The following is a 13,958-nucleotide window of genomic DNA, read 5'->3' as shown; positions in this document are numbered from 1 at the left end:
TTGTTGGTGTTGACTTAGGCACCTGGAAGGGTAATTTAGACTTCTGGTTTCCTTAAACGGTAGATAAGTGCTACCATCTCATTGCTTCTTTCCTGATCAGAACCATTACACCTCAAACAGGGTGGACTTGTGCACCAGCAGATGGCTCAGGGGCTGGCTTGGACAACACCAGGAAGGGGAAACTGGTTTTCATCTTCCTGGTTCCTGGTTTTCCACCATTACCAATAGCTTAAAAAAAAAGAAAAAAATGCCCTTCCCATTCTGTCCTGTTTTAATGTGCAAATATTTTTGAAAGCACAAAAATATTACTATAACACTTCCCTGAGGATGATTGGATTTCTCTTTGCCTTAACAAGAGAAATTTAGGCTTGACGAGGAGCGATGTGCTTCTGAGAAAGGACCCTGAGATGGAAGCCAGTGGTAGAGGGAGGTAAAATGCGTGCTGGATTCAATAATTTTGCAAACTCTGTCTATAATTTTTACAAAAGCCCTGAAAGATGCGTTTTATTTGCATTTTACAGAAGAGGTTCCAAACCAAAATCTGTCTTCCTTCAAAACCCATTTTCTTTCTCCTGCCATGGTAAGCTACTATTAGGTGATCAGTATGCAGAGTGATGGGAATGATGACCTAAATAACTAATGATGTCTTTCTCTATAAAACAACATGCATTTTTTATTTGTCTAAGGTCACATAGGCAACATATCATGAGTATTAACTTGCATACTTGATTACTATTAAAATTCTTGAAAGCTCCAGGAGATAGAAATAGGAAAAAATACACTAGAAAAAAAAAAGTGGTGGTTAAAATCTCAGACTCTCATTGTGTAACTTTAGCATATTAATCTCTTTGAGCCTCAGTTTCCTTGAGAATAATCTCATAAAAGAATTTTTTAATCTAACTTAATTTTACTATATTTGAAAACCTGAAAGTCCACTCAAAATTTATAATTCCAAAATCCTTGTCACACCAAAGATTTGACAGGCACTATCAAACAATTTGAAGAAATATCTAAATGAATGACCTTTTAAAAAATGTTTCTGGCAGGAGAGTTAGGTGACTTGTGCAAGGTTGTATAATTATTTGACTACATAATACATATCAACTGTTCATATATTTTCCACTGTGATATATAAAAAATATGAATATACAAAGTTTTCATATATACATTTATAGTCAAGACTAGATTTCAAATGCTACTGGACAGAAACCATGGCATAAAAAAATCCAGTACAGTATTACTATATTGTAATTTGTCATTACACTCCATTGTAATTTGGAATGTCCTTTGTACTTACCTTTGTGTGTGTGTTTGACATTTTTGTAATTTGCACTATTTTGAAAACAGTAATGAAATCACACTATGAAAATGACTAAAATAGACTAAGAAAAGTTACATAGCTTCCCATTCTCATTCAAAGAGATAATCTTATACTGATGTAAAATGCAGCCTAAAATAAATTACAATAATCTAGCATTTATTTTAGCTATCTTTCCTGAATTTAAAAAAGTAATCAGAAGTTTATTCTATAGACTTACCTAAAGGATTCAAAGCTTCCCGTAAAGATAAACTAAGATGGAGACAATAAGGCTAACAGTAATATTGTGGGTAAGCAGTTAATCCCCATAGGCTTGTTATGTCATGTTCTATTGGGGAACTCAAAGCAGGGACAGTAATGGACCTGTATTCTTTGGGCCTTAGAACCAGACACAGCGGGTGGAGGAGAAAGGACTGGAATTCAAGATGTACAATACTCACAACATTCCATGTTTAGTAGTGAATTTGCCAATTAAATAGTAAAAGATTGAGAATTTAATAATGAATGTTCCAATTTATTAAATACATCCTACTTAGAAACACATTGAACTGAATTTTAATTGAGACTATATATTATTGGTTCATGCTGTAATCAACTGCAGATTATCTATATAAGTTGTGTCCCTGAATGTCAGATGTGTTCACCCACAGCTCACTGGGCCAGGTCGCAGACCACCTGCCCAGAGGCAGGTCACAGCCCTTCCTGCAGCGGCCCCCATGCCCTCTTCTAGTCTCTGGACAACTCCACCAATGAGAACAAAGCCCACTATGTCTGAAAGTAACACAACAATTTTCATCAAAATGAAGTTCATCAGTTTAAAAACATTTGCTCTCTCTTTCAACACTGGAAACACCGTTATTATTTTATTTTATTGGTTCTCTCATTTCCCAGATACATTATCCAGATGTCTGGACTGTTTTCTCTTTCACCACCCTTGCTCACTAACCAGACTTCACTTTGTTCAACTTTTATCAGTTCACCAGGTCCTCTCTAGAGAAAGTTGAATCAAGAGTTGCTCAGAACTAGAAATAAACTTTTTCTTCCCAGTAAGGAAATTGTTTTCTTGATAATCATTTATATTTAATGACTAGAGTTATTTTTCCAAGGAATTTTATTTTATTTTTTTTGGTATGCGGGCCTCTCATTGTTGTGGCCTCTCCCATTGCGGAGCACAGGCTCCGGACGCGCAGGCTCAGCGGTCATGGCTCACGGGCCCAGCCGCTCCGCGCCATGTGGGATCTTCCCGGACCGGGGCACGAACCCGTGTCCCCTGCATTGGCAGGCGGACTCTCAACCACTGTGCCACCAGGGAAGCCCTTCCAAGGAATTTTAAATGAATAACATTTAAATCCACATTTGGTATGAAATTTCTCAGCCTATCATCTTCTAATCTGAGTCATGACAGAAAACAATATAGTTCCTCCATCAATATGTGTAGACAACTCCTTCAGAATGAGCATGACCTAGATTTCAGTTGGTAAAGTAACTAATTTATTGGAGAAGAATATCAAATATGCAATTGTTAAACTACTCTGTTTTCGTCAAACTGTCTTTGTAACATAACCAAGTTTGAATGAGATGTCTCAAAACGTTTGAATAGTTAAGATAATAATCAATCAGAAACCCACCAGATATCAAATACAGATCCCAAGTTATTCCCTTTTAAAAGGCACAATAACCAAATATGGAATGCCAAAGTCATTTCATGCTAATGTTCAGAATCCCTAAACATCAGATGGTGATATAATCCCATATTTGTGTAATATAGTAACAACTGAAAATAATGATAGAATCATTTAAAATAAAGGTCTAACAGGAAAGTTTACACAGGTGCAAAAAGCATTTGTATTACATATAGCATATTTTAATTATACTTAATCTCAAATAAATATTCTACGAAGTGCTGGAAAGGCTTTGTTAGCCCAGACATTGAAACTGTTTTAAGTCCTCTGAGAGCGTGAGACGTCTCTTACTTCTATGTGCTCCACCAGACTAGCACAGTGCCTGCCTCAAAGAGCGAAGCAAACCACCTGCCCTGGTGTCAGGCAGTGTGTTCAAGAGCTTTACAGGCCTCACTCCTCATGATCCAAAACAGAAACTTTCAGGTGGATTATGGAAACCCACACATTTATGTTCCCTAGGTGCGTCTCATGCACAGTGAAATCTGATAACTACTAACATAAAAAGTTACTCAGTAAATGTCTGGTGACTTTGGAACACCAATGAGTGAAATGCAGAAGAACTACATTCAAATTTGCCATTGGAAAAATGTTATCTGGACACACAGCCCAGTATTCTCCCTCAAAGAGACTGATGACACTAAATTGCCATACTTTTCATTATTTTCATTGGTTAATATCAAAAACTCCAATCACACCTACTCCACCTTTCAAACCCTGTCACTGGGCCATCAGGAATTACCTTTGTAAAATCAGAAAATTCCTCTGAGTACTCGCTCTCTTTTCCTAGCTTCCCCCTCGCCATCTTGGCCTTAACTTGCCTGAAGGTACCCATTTCTCTGTGACCCTCTCAAGTGATGGCTCACACCAAGTACCTCAGGGTGCAGAGGGCATGTTGATACAATGGACTGAATGTTTACACCCCCCAAAATTCACATGTTGAAGCCCAATGCCATGGTATTTGGAGGCAGAGCTTTTAGGGGGTAATTAGGTCATGAGGATGAAGCCCTCGTGAATGGAATTAGTGCCCTTATAAATAGAGATATGAGAGAGCTTTCGTCTGCCATGTGAAGGTAAAGCAAGAAGGTGGCCATCTGCAAGCCAGGAAGAGGGTTCTCACCAGGAACCAAATTGGCCAGTACCTTGATCTTGACTTCCCAGCCTTCAGAACTGGGAGGAAAAATTTTTGCTATTTAAGACACCAGTCTGACTAAGACAGTTGGTATCCGACTGGTTCTCCACTGTCACTTCCAGAACAATTAGGAGGCTGATGCTGTAAGCCAGGTTGGAGATGATGGCAAATTTAGACTAAAATTTGCGGTACTGGGAATTGTGAGAAATGCTTAGCCTTGAGATATCAGTGCTCTTCAATGCTAAGTTATCAGTGCAAAGTTCTCTTTGTACCTTCTCCTTAGGCAAGTTCATCTGTGTCCGTAACTTCAGTTACCATCCACACATGGGTGACTCACATATACATGTATATTTCTTTGAAATTCAGACCCTTATAACCAATTGATTACTCGGCATCTCCACTCAATTTTCTCAAAATCACCTCAAAATCAACACTTCAAACTTTTTTCTTCCCCAAAGTTTAACACAGCCCTAACCTGCACACCAACCTGGTCCTCCTCCAGAGTTTCCCAACTCAGAAATGGCCACCGCCCATCCTTATACAGTGGTCATGGATTTCTCCATTCCTTTATCATCTCATATATATTTATCAGTGAGTCTGTTTATTTTACCTCCTAAATATTAGATCAATAGACACTTCTGCATCTCTATCTCCATTCCCCTGGTCCAAGCCACCATTTTCTCTTACTAGCTAGTTTCCTTGCAAATCACTTTTATTTCTCCTCTAAGTCTCCTTTCCTCAGTGCAACAAGAGCAATCCTAACAAATGTCAATGGTTTCTCATTGTTTTTATGATGAAAACCAACATTTTGGATGTGATTATGATAAGGTCTTACATAATTCTCCAGTCATATTTTCTATCAGTACTATCCTTAGAGCCAGGAGAGGGACCTCTGTTGGGCCCCTCACTTTGGACGTTTTCCCATACTACACACACACACACATATGTGTACACATACAAAACACATTAAGAAACACATGGGAGCTTCTGTCACTAGAATAGGCATTTCACCCTAACACAGTGCACCTCATTTCCCTAAACATGTACTCCTTGATAGACACTCAAAGGCCATAAGGGAACATTTCTCCATGTCTCTTCCAATATGTCCTCAAAACAGAAGGTGCTGGCCTCCAAATGCCATGAAGGTTTATAGATGTTTATATCCTTGCTAACAGCAGGAGGACGGTGCTGCTTCAGAATGCAGAGAGGGTTTAAGCAATGTAAATTCTGAGATCAGAGTTTAGTAAATCGATTAATTTGTCAAATCCTTCTTCTCTGATAGCATGAATGTAATAGATTCTTGTATAATTCTACAATATGTGTATGTTCCACAAATATTTTCTCCCGATAGACTGTAACCTATATGAGGGCCAGGACTGTGAGGGTTTTTTGTCCACCCTGGTGTTTAGCATAGCCACATAATGAATAATGAATATTTGTTGATTAAATAAATAAATGTAGAATCAGACAGAAGTGGTGGAGTCACTCAGGCAATTCATTTAACCTCTCTGAAATTTAGTTTGTCACCTAAAATGAGGATAAATACACCTACCTCACAGGGTTGCTTATGACTGTAACAGCATAATGCCATGAAGAGCACACAGACCCTGTAATTACAATTTATAATAATTCAGTAAATTATAAAAGATGATGTCAATCTTTACCATCATCAGGATTTCCCAGATCCTACCATACTGATTAATGCTATGCTTATTTTTCCAAGTTTTCAGAACAAATTGCCTGGAAACTAAATCATAGTGAGCAATTATACTGGAAAACTAAATCCAATGCTTTTTTCTTTTGTTGCCAGTTGTTTTCACAAGATGAGAGCTATAATGAACCAGTACAGCTGAATTTTAACTACAGAGGAGACATTTTATTAAGTGACTCTATTGTGCTGACATAAAAATTGATCCTGCACCATACTGACTCCCTTGAGCCTCCATTTGTAACTTAACACTCTTTAATTCTCTTCTAGTTATCTGCAGATGGCATTTGAAGAGCATATCAGAAAATCACATCTGAAATTATATTCTGTATCAGAGAGCATTTACTGTTAACTGCCATTACTTTATCATACAGATCTTGTAACATGAGTCTAATTATATTTGTGTGAATACATTTGTCCTTCCAACACTCTGGCTCTCGGTATCTTGACCTTCTTCTCCCCCAGTGATGTCATCCTTCATGCTACCTCAACCACTCACCTTCATGGTTGTAGCATTGAACTTGATATTACCGATGTTTGCAGACCCACCAAATCTCAATTTCCAGCCATTCCACGCCTTTCTCCTCAAACTTCCAACATCTTGTTGCCTCTCTTCCCACCCACTGATGACCTTGCTTCCTTCCCCACCCCCAAAATAGAAGCACTCCTCTATTCTCTTTTTCAATACGGCAGCCAGACTGATCCTGACAGAGTGTAAATCAAATCATGCCATTCCTCTGATGAGAAACCACCCTTCCATGAGTTATTATCATGCTCAACATAGAAGCCAAGCCCTACCATGGCCTCAAAGCAGAGTAAAAAAGAGGCACTACTGATAACTATATCAGGACAAGAGGCATAAACTGGGAATCTTCTATGCAAACTGGTAAGTATATTTCCCCTACATAGATCTGGCTTCCATGAGCTCTCTGACCTTATCCCCTACTGGTTTCCCCTTGCTCACTCTGCTATAGCGTGTGAGGAACTTTCTGTCCCTCAAACACACTAGGCACATTTCAGTCTAGGGCTTTTTCTCTACTAGTGTCTTTGCCTTAAACATTCTCCAAGATATCCTCTGCATTCACGCCCTCTCCTCCTTCAAGTCTTCACCTTCCTCAGGGAGGAAAGACCTTCCCTTGACCCATGATCTAAAACTATCACATACCCGCTCAATCTTCTTTCTCCTGCTTTAGTTTTCTCTTTAGCCATTATCCCCATCTACTATACTATATAGTTTACTTATTTGTTTTGTTGTTGTCTGTGTTCTGATACACAATACACACGTATGTAAGATCTCTTTGGGCAGGAATTCAGGAGAGGGCTTTTTTTTGTTGCTGTTCCAAAACTGGAAGAATACAAAAGACCCTCAATAAACATTTACCTTTAAGTCTGACTTAGAGTGACTCAAGTTCTTATTCAGTTCAGGTAGCCTCATCCATCTAACATGGTCCATTCTCACAAGAAATGAGATTTTCAGCATCTTAAATGTAGACTGGATGGGTAAAAAGAAAAATCATGTAAAACATTAAGTGAATAAGAATTATGCTCATGACCAGAGCAAAGGAAGGTAAGAAAAGATGAGGGTTTTGTGGGCTGGAGTAGAAGAAAGGAAGTGACCCATAAGCTTGGCCTTGAAGAAAATGGAACTTGAAGGTAAGAAGAAGAAAGGGAGCTTTCTGAGCAGGAAGAAAAAAATTGGCAAAGCAGGAAGACAGAAATGAGAATGATGTCTTAGTTCAGATTTTTCCACAAGCAGACCCTGAGCGGGAGGTAGTTTGAGTGTGATGCTTGGAAGCACATGTGAGGAAGGAGAGAAAGTGACACAGAGAATGGACAGAAGCCAATGAAGTGTAGCCAACTGTAGCTTAATTCTCCTAGAGAATTCTGAGACACTGTACTAGCTTCCTATCGCTGCTATAACAAATTTACCACAAACTTGGTGGCTTAAAACAAATTTATCATCTTACAATTCTGGAGGTCAGAGGTACAAAAATGGGTCCTATAAGGTTAAAGCCAAGGCGGCAACAGAGTTGTATCCCTTCCAGAGGCTGTATGAGAAATCCTTGACTTTACCAGGTTTTAGAGGCTGCTCATATTCACTGGCCTAGGGCCCCCTTCGGGCAATGGCATCATTCTACTTCCATTACCACATCTCTTTCTCTGACTCTCCTGCCTCCCTCTTTTTTCCTGATAAGAACACTTATAATTACATTGAGACCACCTAGATAATTCAGGGTAATCTCCCCATCCTAAAATTCTTAATTTAATCACATCAGCAAAGTCTCTTTTACCATGTAAAGTAGTATATTCATAGGTTCTAGAGGGTAGGATGTGATATCTTTGGCGAGGAGGTGGTGTTGGGGTGGAGGGGGTCGAGTTGGGGGGTGCATTGTTCTGCCTATACAGATATCATGTGGAAAAACTTCAGAATCATTCACTCCAACACCAAGGATGGGGAACCTGGGACATATTGCACTGATTTCTAGCCCTGACCATTGTTTGAAAGTTGCGTTGGGTTGTACCTGCCTGCAGCTGAGCAAATTCTCAGATGCAGGAGGAAGCCATCAAGCAGAGACAAAGGTGCTGGAGATGGGATGCTGTCAGTGGGCAGAAATTGTTCTGAGGGCAGGGCATCCTTGTATGTGGTAGCCAAGGAGGACAATTAGGAGTGTGTGTGGGAGGAAACCACAGGATATAGTACTTGAACAGATAAGACTGGCACAGATTATGCAGTAGTCCAAAGGCTAAATCGTTGACTTTAGGAAAACATGAATTTTTAAGATAAGAGATGAAAGCAGTATTTTAGGGATATTTATCTCACAGAAAAGTACTGGGAGCCCAGTCCTCTAAAAATCCAGAGGTAAGATGACGGAATGCCACTACTAAAGTTTAGACCTGAGAACTGAGAGGAAGCAGTAAGGGCAGAAGGAAAATTAAGGCCTAAGTACTAAAAATAGGAATCAAGGGAAAGAAAGAGAAATCAAAGATATCATAAGATTTCTATCTTAAAAGGCTGAAATGATAGTGATTGTAAGGAGCTGAGAATGAAAATTCATTTGAAAGAATGGATAGGTTCAAGTTCAGTCTCATTAAATTTTAGATAAGATGATGGTGGTATATATCTAAATGAGCTGTCAAGTCATAAAAATTCCTCTAAATTATCCCTTATCTACACATTTCCAGTTAAGTTGGAAATCTTATTCAAAACAATTAAGATAATTACCATTTCATTTTGTGTGTAGTAGAGGAAATATTTTGACATTTTTCATCAGTTCAGTTCCATTAGTGTATTTCCAAGCTCATCTATATCAGTTTTATAGAATACTTAATATGAAAGTAGACTTTCTTGGAACCAGAGTTTTATACTAGAAGTTATGTAATAAGTTACAGTATTATGAATATACTTTCCAACTACAGACAAACCAGAAAAGCAGATTGTATATTGAAAACCACATTGGTCTCAGAGTCCATGCATGTGGATCAGAGTTCTACCTAGCCCTTATGCTACCTAACTGTGCCAACTTGGGAGAGTCACTTAAATGCTTTGAGTCTGTATCATTATTGATCCTAAGGGAGGTGGAGTAGGTTCTCTCCTAGCTACAGAAGCCTCAGCTCTCAGCAGACAAACTGCTAAGTTTATAAGCAGTGTAGTCAAATTCTAATCACTCCACTATAGTACACATTTTATCTGAGTATATTATTGAATTGACTGCTTTTTAAAGCCAAAGTGAAAAAATATAAGTGGTAAGCAGTATGTTATTAATGCATAAATCAATTCACATGTTGTGAACTGGAACTACCATGACACAACCTACATTAGAATTATTAATGATATCTTATACTTGGTAGCATTTTACAGAGTTCTTTTAAACATTCTTCACTTAATCTTAAAAACTACTTCATACATGTCTTAATATTTATTTCATTTTATAATTGAGGAAACAGATTCAGCTGGGCAACTGCCCAAGGTTAAACAAACAGTTAATCACAGAGTCCAGATTCAAACTCACCTCTAGCACCAAGTCCAACAGTTTTTTATAACACTAAGATATTTCTCATTATGCCAGGCATGGAATGTCTAAATGTAACTTGAGGTATTAGAATAAATTTGGATTTATTTAAATACAATTTGACAATTACATAAGCATTTCTTTTGTAATGATTACTTTTCCTGTTGTAGAATATATAATAAGTGTTTAGATTGTTTACTTATCTATCTGGGGAAGGAGATTCTCAAGGGTGAAGAATATGTCTGTTATCTTTATCTGCCATGTGACCTGGCACAAAGTAAGTTCTAAAATAGTTTGATGTCTGAATGAATATAGTGACTTGAACTGGCATATCCATAGAGTATTTCATCACTGTTTAATACTTGTAATTACTGACTACTATCTTTATTGAGTGAAAGATGTTAAAAGCTGCCATACATTTTCACAGGGTAGTTATCTCAACTGTCATACAAAAAGAAAAAAAAAGCTGTAAGCCAGGGAATAGACAAATTCACAATAATAGTTGAAGTCTTTAAAAATACTCTCAGTAATTTATTGAACAATGAGATATTTGAAAAGGCAAAGATAAAAAAGACCTGTATCTATCATTTTATATAATGACATATTTATACCTTCAACAACTATAGAATACACATTCTTTTCAAGTGTACATGGAATATTCACCAGGACAGAATGTGTTGGGCTACAAAGTAATTCTTAATAAATTTAAAAGATCGAAATTTTACAGAGCACATTTTCTGATCACAACAGAATTTAACAAGAAATTTTTGGAAATAGCAATAAATGTAATTATATTCCTATATACCAAACCATAGAATGCTTTTATATGTACATGATTTTTTTGCCCACCACATAATAGGTGTTCAGTATGTATTTATAAAGGATGGATGAATAAAGCCACTTTCCTATGATTATAAAAGCTCTTTGTAAGTTAGGGGAGAAAAAACTGTGAAACAGTGAAGGTTTTATTAAAAATTAGAAATCCAGTCTTTATAATTCAGACCACATTTTTCAGTCCTCAGATAATCATATCATAATATACACCAGGCAAATATTTTTACTTGGTTGGATAAAATTGAGCACAAAGATAAACTAGTCAAGTTATCCCCCAAATCATTTTACCTCTTCCCCGAGGAGATTTAATGTTAGGTCAAAAGGCTAAAACAGGCAGTCGCTTTCCACTTCAACCTGAGCGCAACAAATTAGCTCTTAACTCTTTGACTCTCACAGGTTGTGCAGCTTTTCTTTTGTGTTAAATATTTAACGTCCCAAAAAGGTTTAAGGATGCCTTTTAGAATAATCTAACATTACATATTCTCTGTTTCCTGTATGATGATCCCTTCATTTTACTCCTTGATGCAGCATGTAACTAAATTCCTAAGAAACCCAGTTCACAATCACACCACCCAAACCTTTGGGCCAGGGTACATGTTTGTCTTCATGAGTGTTTGGAAATAATTAATGAATATCTCAAAATTTGAATAACAAAAATATCATTTTTATTACCATTTTTAGGACTATTTCACAAACTCTAGGACAAGTTCATTAAAATCAGCTTACTTACATTTTGAAAGAATTACAGAAAAACAAACATATTATTTCTTGAGAAAGCATTGTTCCAATATCCTAAGGCTACCAAGAATTTTATAAATAATCTCCTTGCCTATTGCTATCATAATCAAGGCAGTTCTTATTGTAAAGAACATTTGAGAATTTAACAAGCATTAAAACAATGAAAACTCTGGATAAGGAAGGGGTGAAGGTATCCAACAGGAGCTAATTATGCCTAAGCTGAGCTGTGAAGACTCAGTAAGATCTACCTAGGTAAGAGGAAGTTGAGGGGGAAGTATTTCTGGAAAAGGCAACAGCAAAAGTGAAGGCAAAGAAGCAGAGAAAGACGTGCGTGTTTGGGAAACTGCAAAGAGTTTGATAAGCTTGAGGCAAAAGTTGACCAGGAGAGTGTGATGAAAAATGAAACTGAACAGTTTGTCAGGGACCTGATTATAAGCTGCCTAGGACACTGTGGCAAGATAGCAAGGATTTTGGACTATATCCAAGCAACTATGGAAAACCACCTGGGAAATTTTAACTGAGTGGTGACATGATCATATTTATAAAAGAACACTTATTCTGGTGGTTAATATTAAGTGCATTCAGAATAGTCATAAATATCAATGTAGATACTTTGAAGGCCTGACCTAAGTTGATGACTCAGGAGAATAATATGGGAGTACACTATTTTTCCTTCTCTCCACATTTCTCACCAATAACTCATAAAATTAAAACACCACAACAAAAAAAGAAAATATTGGGCTGTGACTTCCAGTTGGTGACACTGAAAAAAAAGAAGTGAGCTTTGGGGACAAACCCACACATCAGAGAGATCATTGGCCTCCTCCCAACTGAGTCCATACAGTAATCAAACCATATCAGAGCCCTGGATCTGCCTTTTTTAAATTATTTTATTTAATTATTGATATATTTTATAAGTTTAAGGTATATACTGTGTTCATTTGATACACTTATTCATTGCAATATGATTACCATCTAAGTAGCTTTAGCTAAAATCTCTATCACATTAAATAGCTATCATTTCTTTTTTTGTGGTGAGAACATTTAAGATTTAGTCTCTAGGCAACTCTGAAGTATTGGGTTGGCCAAAAAAGTTCATTCGGGTTTTTCCATTACATCTTATGGAAAAACCCAAATAAACTTTTTGGCTAACCCAATATATAATACTGTATTGTTAACGATACTCATACGTTGTGCATTAGCTCTCCAGAACTTATTCATCTTCTAGTTGCAATTTTGTACTCTTTAACATCTCCCCAATTCTACCAGCCCCTGGTAACCAACATTCTACTCTCTGTTTCTGTAAGTTTGGCTTTTTTAGATTCCACATATAAGTGAGATCATACAGAATTTGTCTTTCTCTGTCTGGCTTATCTCACTTGGCACAATGCCTTCAAAGTCCATCATGTTAGGGGCTTCCCTGGTGGCGCAGTGGTTGAGGGTCCGCCTGCCAATGCAGGGGACACGGGTTCATGCCCCGGTCCGGGAAGAACCCACATGCCACGGAGCAGCTGGGCCTGTGAGCCATGGCCACTGAGCCTGCGCGTCCGGAGTCTGTGCTCCACAACGGGAGAGGCCACAACAGTGAGAGGCCCGCATACCGCCAAAAAAAAAAAAAAAAAGAAAGTCCATCATGTTGTTGCAAATGGCAGGACCTCCTTCTTTTTGAGGTAGGCTATCAGGCCCATCTCTTTATATACCCCTTTTCCCAGGTTTTATTTCAGGGGTTTGAGCAGGCTATATGCCATGCAGTGGTTTCCCCAGGTAAGCCCTGAGATCTAGACCTGGGGTAAAGTATCAGGAAGTCTCATTCTGATCACAGATTCAAGCTTCACTTTCCAATCCAGCTTTAGTAATAATAAAGCTAATATTTTAATCTTTATCTGAAGGCCATGTCTGTTGCCGATTGATTCTCAGAGAGAAAAATCGATTTCATAGGACTGGATGACTAAAGGTGGAGAAAAAGAGGGGAAGGGGAGTCACAGGCAATCCCTACATACAAGCCTTTCTCAACAGATTCTCCACCACAGTCACCAAGAACTGCAATTCAGTGAAAAGGTCAATGATTAATGCAGCTTGGAAAAGAAATTTCTCTCTAACATGGAATCTTTGGTCTCAGTGGATTCAGGCAGAAATGCTCTGGCAGAACATTCAAGGAAAGAAGCAGTGCCAGAATATACATCCTCAGCCCACTGTACGACCAGAATGCAAGCAGCCCTCCATCTGCTCACTACCCATCACTTTTCCACAGTCAGTCAAAGGCACAGCCAAGGGAAACAGCTTTATTAACACCACATGGCTATTGACTTCCCTGCAGGTAGGCTGAGGACTGGAACCCCCTCAAATTAGGGACCCACCCAGAGATGATTCACGTTTCTGAGAAAAGCACTGGTAAGACATTAAATGGCATGCAAAAGGCATTTGTCATTTAAAGTAAAATTAAGTGTCACCGACATCTCACATGAAGACTATATATAAACTGTGTCCCATTTTTCCTTTTTTCACTATTAGGACCTGAAATCCACACAGGGCCAAAATC

At 38.0% G+C, this 13,958-nt stretch overlaps 1 long non-coding RNA gene across 1 annotated transcript in view; it reads right to left on the bottom strand.

The window, feature by feature from the left end:
• LOC308605276 overlaps positions 1-13,958 on the bottom strand; it is a 265,069-nt gene that overhangs the window by 36,228 nt on the left and 214,883 nt on the right. The gene's annotated exons all lie outside the window — the stretch shown is intronic.

The sequence above is a fragment of the Mesoplodon bidens genome (genome assembly GCF_964165515.1).
Source record: "Mesoplodon bidens genome assembly, chromosome: 17".
Classification (NCBI taxonomy): Eukaryota; Metazoa; Chordata; class Mammalia; order Artiodactyla; family Ziphiidae; genus Mesoplodon; species Mesoplodon bidens.
This window is presented reverse-complemented; position numbering and strand designations above follow the sequence as displayed.